The sequence below is a fragment of the Prinia subflava genome, chromosome 5 (genome assembly GCF_021018805.1).
Source record: "Prinia subflava isolate CZ2003 ecotype Zambia chromosome 5, Cam_Psub_1.2, whole genome shotgun sequence".
Classification (NCBI taxonomy): Eukaryota; Metazoa; Chordata; class Aves; order Passeriformes; family Cisticolidae; genus Prinia; species Prinia subflava.
Window position 1 is genome coordinate 46,293,778 of NC_086251.1, and position 9,604 is coordinate 46,303,381.

Here is a 9,604-nt window from a genome sequence, read left to right on the forward strand (position 1 = left end):
TTTCCATTGATTTCACTGCCTAGCAGTGATGGCAAGGTATCTGTCTTTTCAGACACCGTGGTAATTCTCAGGGGCACACATAGCAGTCCAAAATGGAAACACAATTAGTACTTTCCCGGCTCCTCACCACAGCTTGGAGAAACAAACACTTCCTAATGTACAGACATTTTCTAATAGCTCACTAATGCCTGCATCACTGGACCTAGTGAAGGTCACCTCACTGTTTTTGAGCAAAGCTTTGACATGTTTCTCACCTTCAGTAACAACAGTTACTAATAAAGTTTCCTTCGTTGCTAGAAATGAAGTGCAGATGACACCACATGTAAAAGATGAAGGAAATTTTGAGGTCACTCCTTGGCTGGGATCAGGGAATGGTATATAGGTGTCCCTTGGGGATGGGGAAGGCGGGGAAGACCAGCTCGGGGGAAGGCCTGGGTGTATCTCCTGCTTTCCACCCATGCCCGTGCGTGGATGCACTGCAGGCAGGAGAGCTGGCACCGATGGCTCTCGCCATGGGCAGCACCGCCGGGTCCCACGGGAAGGGCGGAGCGGAGCGCTGCAGCCGCTCAGCCGCGGGGCTGCGAGCAGGAGCACGGCACCCGCTCTGCGGCGTGCACGGGGCAACACAACTACCGCCAGGACTCTGAAATACGCTATCTTAAAATACGGCCTGTTTAATTGTGAAGAAACCTCTTAGGAAATGAAAATTCGATCGCACCCACAAAAACCTCGGGACTGACGGCAGCCGCGTCATGTTCCGCCCGAGCCGCCGGGCTCGCGCCCGGCCCGCCCAGCGCTGCGGGCCGGGCCCAGCACCACCGCCCGGGCGCGGGGCCGCAGGCGGGGGCGCTCCGCCCGCTCGGAGGAGCCGGCTGCCCGCCCTTCCTCCCGCCCTCCCGTTCCTAGGAGCTGGCTCTCCCCCTGGAGGCCTCCGGCGGCATCGGCCGCGCTCCGCCGCTTATGTAACGCGGGCCCCGGCAGCGCCCGCGGCTCTGGGCCGCTCGAGTGCTGGCACGGGGCTCGGCCCCACCTCGCAGGGCACACCGAGCATTCCGGTTAGCACCCGTGGCAGCCCACACGTGTAGCTCCAGCGAACGGGAATAGCTGAGCCCTGTCCGTATGGTGCTTCGCGGACGTGGGGAGCTCTGCAGCCAAGCACTGGTGCTTGGTCTTCCCTGCCGTGGCTGAGGCCCTGCAGGCGGACACTGACGCCCTGGGCTGTGCCGGGCCGAGCGCTTGAGGAGCTCCTGCATGTTCGTTCTGGAGGATCCTGCGCCAGACGAAGCAGTCCATGCAGCCTCCTGAAGTACACGTGTCACTTCTGCAGGCCACCTGTGCCAGCCCCGGGATCTGCTAGTGCCCTGGTCGGTCACGGCGAGACCCAGCTCCCTGCTGTGGAGAAATACCCAGCCTCGACGAGACCCCTCGGAGAGAACCGATCCTGCCAAGGAATGGCTTTTAGCACCACCTGCATGGATCTGTCACAAGGACTATGGGAAGACTGCTGAACTAAGGGATTGTGTAGGATGGTAGGTGGTAAAACTGAGATTAGGTTCAAGCACTGTTTTCCCAGACGAGGTAGTGAGGCACTGTAGCAAACAGGGAGTCATTCCATGCAAACTCTTATCTGTCAGTACCCCAAAGCACTGCAAATTCAAATGTATGCCTTGTGGCATAGCACAACTTCAGTCATAAAGGAGAAATAGCCTGTCAGCCCCTTGCTCCTCTCACCACGGTAATGGCAACTTACCCAGCCGCATGCATCCTGTCCTCACAGCTTTGATCTCTGCTCAGCAGAGGAAGGGGGCTGGAGAGAAGGAGCTGTGAGGGTGTAACAGGGGCTGCAGTGCTACGAGGCAGCCTACGAGTGTTGGCGACACCTCAGCCTGGGCAGCTGCCTGCGCTCGGCAGCCGCGCTTGGGCTGCGCCCGCGGGCGCTGCGGCGTGCGCCTTCCCCTCACGGAGCGCGGGGATCCATTGCCCTCTTGGATGGCGATAACGATTGCTGCCGTGCTTGCGGTGCTGGAAACCAAACAGCCTGCTGACAGGGTATCTGAAAAAAAAACAAATGCCAGACTTTGAAGTGGTGTGCTCAAGGCGATTTGTGTGGAGTTTTCTAGCTCTTTCCATTACCTAAAAGGGAGGAGGAAGAAAAAAAAAAAAAAAAGGCAAAGAATCATTGCACCTCTGCTGTCCAGCCCCCAGCACAGAAACTAAACCGAACAGCCTGGCTTGCCTGACAAGCTGTGAAGATTCAGATAATCCTGTCCAGCTTATTCTCCACTCAGGGGCAATTTGTTCCTTTTAAACCCCTAACAGCATTTTGCCAAAGCTGCCATCAGGGAAATTGTGACATGAGCTGTGCAAATATTTACTCAGCCATTCCCACGCTGCTTCCCAAAGGGGTTATTGTTCCCCCCTCAGCCCCTGCCGGCACGAAGCACAGCCCTGAGTTTATTTTGGTGACCGCTAGTAACGCTAACATTCAGGTTTTACAGAACGCACTTGTTTCCAAAGCGTTCCTTTTAACAGGAAGCCCCAGGAGCCTGCACGCATGCTCTAGTCCGCCACCACCAAAATACTCCAAATCAGGCTCGTTATTCGTGGGTGCAGTCAAAAGCTGTTCCACTGTGAAAAAGAAACAAAACAAACCCTCAGGCCCCAGCGAGGATCGAACTCGCGACCCCTGGTTTACAAGACCAGTGCTCTAACCACTGAGCTATGGAGCCGCCGCTCAAAGTGCTCTCCGGCTGTGTCTAACGACCGGTCCCAGCCCTCCCCGCGCCCCCTGCCGGGCGCCCCGGGCCTGCCGCAGCCGGGCCCGCCCTCCGCTGGCCCCTGAGGGGCCCGCCCCACACAGCGGCCTCGCTGCCGCCGCCTGGGGGAGCCCGCGGCCCGCCGGGAGCCGCTCCTGGCCCGCCGGAAACCGCCGGAACTCGCCGGGAGCGCTCCGCCGCTGTTTGTCCCCTCTCCCCGCGGGCGCCCGTCTGCCGCCCGGCCGGCATCTCGGCCGCCAGCAGCGGCGTGCCGCTCCCGGCGCTCGCCGGCGGCCGCGGGCGTGCTCGGGCCGCAGGAGGTGCCTGGGCCCGCTGGAACGGCAGGAAATAAAGCTGCTGGAATGAGCGCGTCCGGCCGAGCCGGCAAAGGCACCGGAGGAGAAATACGGGATAGGGGTGTGCCAGTGTTTGACACACAATCCGATCTGTACCGGCTAGGAGTAAAAAAACCCTGTGGTATAAAGGGTGGGTTTTTTTCTGCAGAGGCTGGGTGTTCTCGGGAAGTTTGAGCAAGGCTGCTGCGGGGCAGAGGTGCAGCCCCGAGGCCTCTGAGCATCACTTGTTAGTGAGGCCTTGAAGCGCTGAGCATGGACCCCAGGGAGGATTGCTAGGAAGTTCTCTCACCTGGTGTCTGCAGATCAACTTTAACAGAGGCTCTGGAGCTCAGAAGCCTCAGCGGACAGATAAAAGGTGGAAGGCAGCCATGCTGTTGGACCCATTTGAATGCACTGCTGGTGTCCAGCGCTGGTGCTGGGTATCATCACTGCTTACAGCACATGTTAGCCAGAGGTCTACGATTACTTATGTATGGCCTGAAGGTTTTTTTTAAAACTTCATGGTAGATAAAATTATTGCAGTCATATGCCTTTCAGAAAGCTATATTCAGGGCCCTGTCTTCATTCTGTGCTATCTCTTTATATAAAATTCAAACTTGGATCAGTGGATGGGAAAGGGATGCAATGGCAGAGCTCATAAACCTGGCTTGGCATAACAAAATCTTGAAACAAAGAATGTTACACTGTGGAAATAAACCCCAAAGTCCACAGCAGCATCAGGGTCTGCAGTATACTGGGCACTAAATGTGTAAATATGTGATTTCTGTCCAAAGATTTTTTTCCTTTAAAGTATCTTCTCACATTAACCCCCTGATAGTTTTTAATAAATGACATCAGTGAAATTTGAAATAAACACTGAAAAATTATAGCTGACTCATAAAGCTGCATGCGGGAGCTGGATAGTAGATACTGTCACGGGAACAACAGGGGGCAGGTCTCCGTTGAATGACACTCATTACATGCGTGTATATTTGAAGTGTTGTGAAAATATTCAGTGAAGATTAAGTGTTTAAATCCACTAAGCACTTCATCTCGATTCTCTAGTAACTCCAGGAATAACAAGAAAGTCTTAAGTTGTATTTCTAGTAATCATGACAAAGTTATTTGTGTTAAAATTACAGATGTATGTATTAATCATACATTATTTCCTGTGTTAATTTAGGGACATGTCTCCTCTGAGATATGCTCGATACTAAGCCAGCTTGCAGACTTTTCAGTCTTCAAAACTGTGACTGCCAGTGGCAGCTTTAATGCTTTTCTAGATGGTGTGTGTGTCCTATCTGCACATGTGTAATGAATGCAGTGGAAGTTCAAGAGCAGTACATTGTAGCAAACTAAAGGTCTATAGATTATTTGCTATTAAGATATTATTGTCATAATTAGCTGTCACATCCTGGAAAACAGAAAAATGCCGTTGACTTGCAAAAGACCATGCAGTTTTTTCCCCCATGCCACTTTTCATGCTCACCCTGAGTTACCACATGCCCATCTATGAACTTGGAAAAGTCAGTGAAATCCCTGCTGGACACTGTCATGCAAGTGCATCAATGCACAGAAGTCTAGAACATTATTATTTTGTAAAAGCTCCAAACACCCAAAAAGTCCAAAACCAAACCAAAAATATCCTTTATGAAAACTTGTTACATGTTCTCTTAAATACTGTTCTGTTAAATGACTGTTGTGTTCTTCTGCTACCTCATACCACTGCTAAGGCTGTTTAAATCCTGATGGGGAGGAACTTTTCACCACTAGGGCAAGAGCTGCCAGACATTCTAGCTATAGTTAAAAGGGGCCCTCTTTGAACAATTGTACTGGGTTTATTATTTTAAACCCTTGCATCCTTAAGGCACACAGGCCTCAAGAACTAATGGGCCTTCCATTCATTCAATTAACCTGGGAAAAGGAGACTACTGTGCACTGAAAAGAAAGCAATACAGAACACAGCTCCTTTAGGAGCTGAGGCTCAGAAAGACAGGATTGTACAAAACGTGTGTGAGAGCTGTCAGCACGGCTGAGGCAGTTGCACTTACCTTCTCACTTCATCAGGGACTGACTCCTGGAGCCAAAGATGTCCATCTTCCCTTGGACACCAAAAAAAAATCACCAGTTGTGATACTTGAGGAGAACAAAACTGGAAGTGGTAGCATGTAGCAGTGGGAGGAGTAGAGTGTTTTCTGTGTTCTTCAGAGAGAGCATTATCAACTACCTCCCCTCCCCGCCAATTATAACAAAAATAAATTCTTACCCCTCTTATCATCATCTTAAATAACTGAATGTTTGAAATATTGGCTTTTTCTCTTTGTTATTGTTTTGTTCTAGACTCATTTACATCAATGAAACAAGATTGACTGGTTTTCATTTGGTCTTGGAAGACAGGCACCAAAACCCCATAGTAGTAATACTGATCTTGATCAACCAGTTACTTATTTCAGAATGAGTGGCAAGGTCAGAGGTGTCTGAATTCAAGATACGAGAGTGGACCCAGTTCTCAAAGTGGAGGCAATTGTGCTTTAAAATTTTCATGCACTGGCACTTTGTTGCTATGTTCCTATCACTTTAGATATTGTCTCTAAAACCCCTTCTGATTACTGTGGAAATAAGAATCAACAAATAAACCAATAAATCATTTACTTTCCTACTCATACTCTTCTATTCCTCTACACTGCTGATTTATCTCTCCCACCCCATTTTTCAAACATATTTTCAGAGCCAAACCAATATCTACTTGGCAGAATTTCTTTAAACACATATTCTTATTTCACCTCAATATTACTAAGCAGCTCATCTTTTTATAACTGAAGGCGATTCTTTGCATATGAAGTCTAAAAAAACCGCCTAACTTAAAGCTACCAGAATCTGTTATTGCAGTAATCACTCCCTCACTAAGTCTGTACATCAGTGCCTGAACTGGGAAGCCCTCCCTTTTTTCAGTGCATTAGTATTGACAAAGCTAGTCCTTCAAATACATTTTTAATAACCTTTTTATATGGTGCAATATCACTGAAAGTTCACTGCATTTATTTTTGTCAGTTCAGAATGATGGGATTTTGTATGAAAGGATTGAAAAGATTTTTCTGTTAGTGCTCTTCATTTTAAATGCTCCAGAGCATTAATGCTATGAACGTTAATATTTTGGCCTGATACATAATCTGCCTCTGCACATATTGCAGCTGGGCTAATGGGAGAAACCAGAAAAGTAGGATCAGGAGCACAGCCAAATTGCAGGGATGTCCTCTGTGGCTGATGATTTCCATTTCTTTTACGGTTTTTTTAATGTCACTCTACCAGTGGCATAGGCTGCCTTTCATGTTGTTGGAGACATCAAAGGCAGGTACCGAGCACCTGTCTCTTGACTGTTTTCCACCTTTCTCAGGCACTGACACTCCCACCCACTGAGTCCAGTGTGCTGCAAAAATAGCATCCCTGTGCATGAGCAGCGTGCTAGCCCTTGTTGTGTCAGGGGTGCCAGCATGCAGCTTTCCAGCTCTTGAGAGCTTTGAGCCTGGGTCTAGTCACACCTAAGCACCTGGCAGCCGTGCCTGTGCAGTGGGGCACGGGCTGCTCCTGCTCCTGAGCTCACCACGGCTTGGGCTGGGAACACAGCACGAGGCTGGAGGCAGCAGTGCATAGCAGTGCATTTCCCTAGTGCATTGCACCCAGCTGCCTCTTTCCCACAGAAAGAGACGTACCAAAGCAGAAGGGTCCTGCTGGAGCCCTGCTGCAGATGTGTGACCAATGAGTTTCCTGGCAGAAATCCAAAGGGATGTGTTTGCAGGGTCAGCATGTGAGGCTCCAGAGACCTGCCCCAACCCGTTGCCTTCCTTCCCCACCAAAGCAAGGGAAGAACCAGCTCTTAAGTGATAAATTCTGTGGTTGCATCTCTGTGTGCACTTACTGGGGCTGGCACTGACTGGGGATCTTCCAGGCAGTCCAAACAGGTGAGCCAAAGAATAAAATGATCTGCCCTGCACCCTGCTTACCAGTTTGATCCCTTGGTCGGGGCTGAGGTCCTTGGAAGAGGACATGGCTCTTCTGAAGTGAAGCAACAGAGGATTTTTACATCATCTAGTGTCTTTCAAGAACATGAAATTCATTTTCCAGCTGTCATTCACAATTAGTCTATTTATTCATGCAGGGGGGTAAAATTTAGTTCCCTTATATTACACATCTAAAAAGTTCACTCTGCAAATCTGTTTTCTTTGGAAAGAAGGAATTTCATGACAGCAGACCAAGACTGCTTCCTGCAAAAAAGGACTGCCACAGTCTCTTTGCTCCTCATCACAATAATAATAATAAAAAATCTTTTTCATTTCCCTATGTATTTTTTTTTCTGGATTAACTTCCATTATTGGTTTATCTTTCTATCAGGGGGGTAGACCAGGAGGAAGGCTCAACAGAGAGTTCTGTTGTGTGTATAAAATAATACTGTAGCAAATGAAAACACCAAAGCAAGCCTTTATTATTATTATTATTATTAGACAGGCTGATAGGAATGAATATCCTATGGGACAGAACCAGGGGGAGCAGAGTTCATATAAGATTTTCCACACCATTTCATAGCTATCCAGTTAAGAACAGGCATCAAGCTACAGCAAGGGTCACCAGGTAATTTTCCTTGACACAGAGTGCATGCTTCTCATTCCATTAAACCACGTGAAGGTAATGCAGTGAATATTACAGTGACTTGCCAAACTGCATTAACCACAGTACTTTCTTTCCAAGACTTTAAGATGATGCCTTTGGAATAATAGCTGCATGAGGCTTGTGGGAAATATGACCAAGTATTTGCATCTTTGCAAAAGTTTGAATCCTTCAGCCTTCTTGAAGCAGGAAATATAGACAGTATTCATACATACCCTAATATTCATATAAAATATCATATCAGATATTCAAAAGGGACAAGAATGGGTTATTAAATGAAATTCAGCATCTCACCAACAATAAATAGGATTGGGGTTTCCTAAAAATGAAAAACCATCAAAATCTTGAGTATGATCTCAGACAATCCTGAGTGTATAATCAATGCAGGGATCTGTCTCATCTCTACTTTGATTTTACACAGTGCAATGTTGTAAGAATAGAAACAATTCACTCTGACATTCCTATTGGAAGACCAGGAAAGTATGACAATCTCCTGCAGAGCCCCAAGAGCAAAGGCCCATTTCAGTTTATATGGAATTTAAATGTAGCCAGTATATTTCATGGCAAACCGTGTCATAGCTGCAAGTTCCTCAGTTATTTTCACTGTTTGGAGCAGGGGAATTATCACATTTTCTATTCCTTTGTTTGATTTCAGCTGAATCCCTGGAAAGCTGTGTGTCACACTTCTCTACCTACATTTTATGTTGACATCCTCCTGTGAAAAATGACAGGTGTGATGGGCAGATTTTGCTGGCTTGCACAAGACTTCTTTTTATATATAATAGAAGTTGTTCTTGATTCGTATCTGCATTGCTTTTATGTGGCTAATCTAGAGCCTGGGGCTATTCTAGTTGAAACCTAGGAGCTCTATATGCCAGTAACAGACTCTGTACCGATACCACCATATTGTCTGGCTAAAACATCTCAATTTTAGGTGGGAAAAGAATTCAAGTGTTCACTTGGGCCAGTCATTGAAACTTCAAGCAGTCTCCTGCTTGCTTATTGTCAATAGCAGCATCTATTTCTTCACCAGCAATATCAGAACTGCAGCATCTTCTGCACCAACTCATTTCAGACAAGCTGTGAGGGTGATGACCATCATCTCCAAGTCAAGCTGCATCTGAACCTCAGCCTGACTCTCAACATTTCTGCCTCCTGTGATCAGGAACCCCAGTCCTATATCCATGGCCCACTGAAAGAGTTAGGGGCCAGGGCCAAGCAGTAAAATCACAGCCCAACTTCAGTGAAATCTGCAGAAGGAAATATTTTTTCTTTCTGTTCTTAGAAGTGAGACACACGGTACCAGAATTTTCCTAATTACAATGAAGAGTTTGTGAACTTCAGTAGTTTTCCAGCTGAAATTTTGTTCCACAAAAATCACAGTACTGAGTACCTAGTAACGACAGTAAAAAAGAAAGGCTCTAACAAGAAATTAATTTATATTGAAAGATCTGGGCTTTTATTTTTTTTAAAAAAAAAAGGCATTTAAAAGTAAGTAGTCCAGCTTCTAAAGTACATCAATTTAATTTTCAAAATATGGGTGGAGAATTGCTTTTAAAATTGCCACCTGCACATGCCAGTATAATTTTCTTTTTCTTCATGTAATTTTTAAAACATGTTCTCATTATGCCATTTCTCTGGTTTATATCACACTGGTTTATATCACACAAGGTTCACTACTGAACCTTGAAATGTAGTTCTTTGGGGTCCCTTAGCAGTGATATGCTAGATCTTTTTTATATATTACATTATTATTGTGATTTATATACACAAATGACACAAAGAATTCATAAATATCCCGATGACTCCATTCTCTGGAAGAAAAGACTGCCTGACAGGAGTCATCATCAG

At 46.9% G+C, this 9,604-nt stretch overlaps 1 non-coding gene across 1 annotated transcript; it reads right to left on the reverse strand.

Moving 5' to 3' along the window:
• Positions 1-2,656: 2,656 nt before the first annotated feature.
• TRNAT-UGU (transfer RNA threonine (anticodon UGU)) lies at positions 2,657-2,729 on the reverse strand. Its single transcript has one exon. It is a non-coding gene; the product is annotated as a tRNA-Thr (tRNA).
• Positions 2,730-9,604: the final 6,875 nt, after the last annotated feature.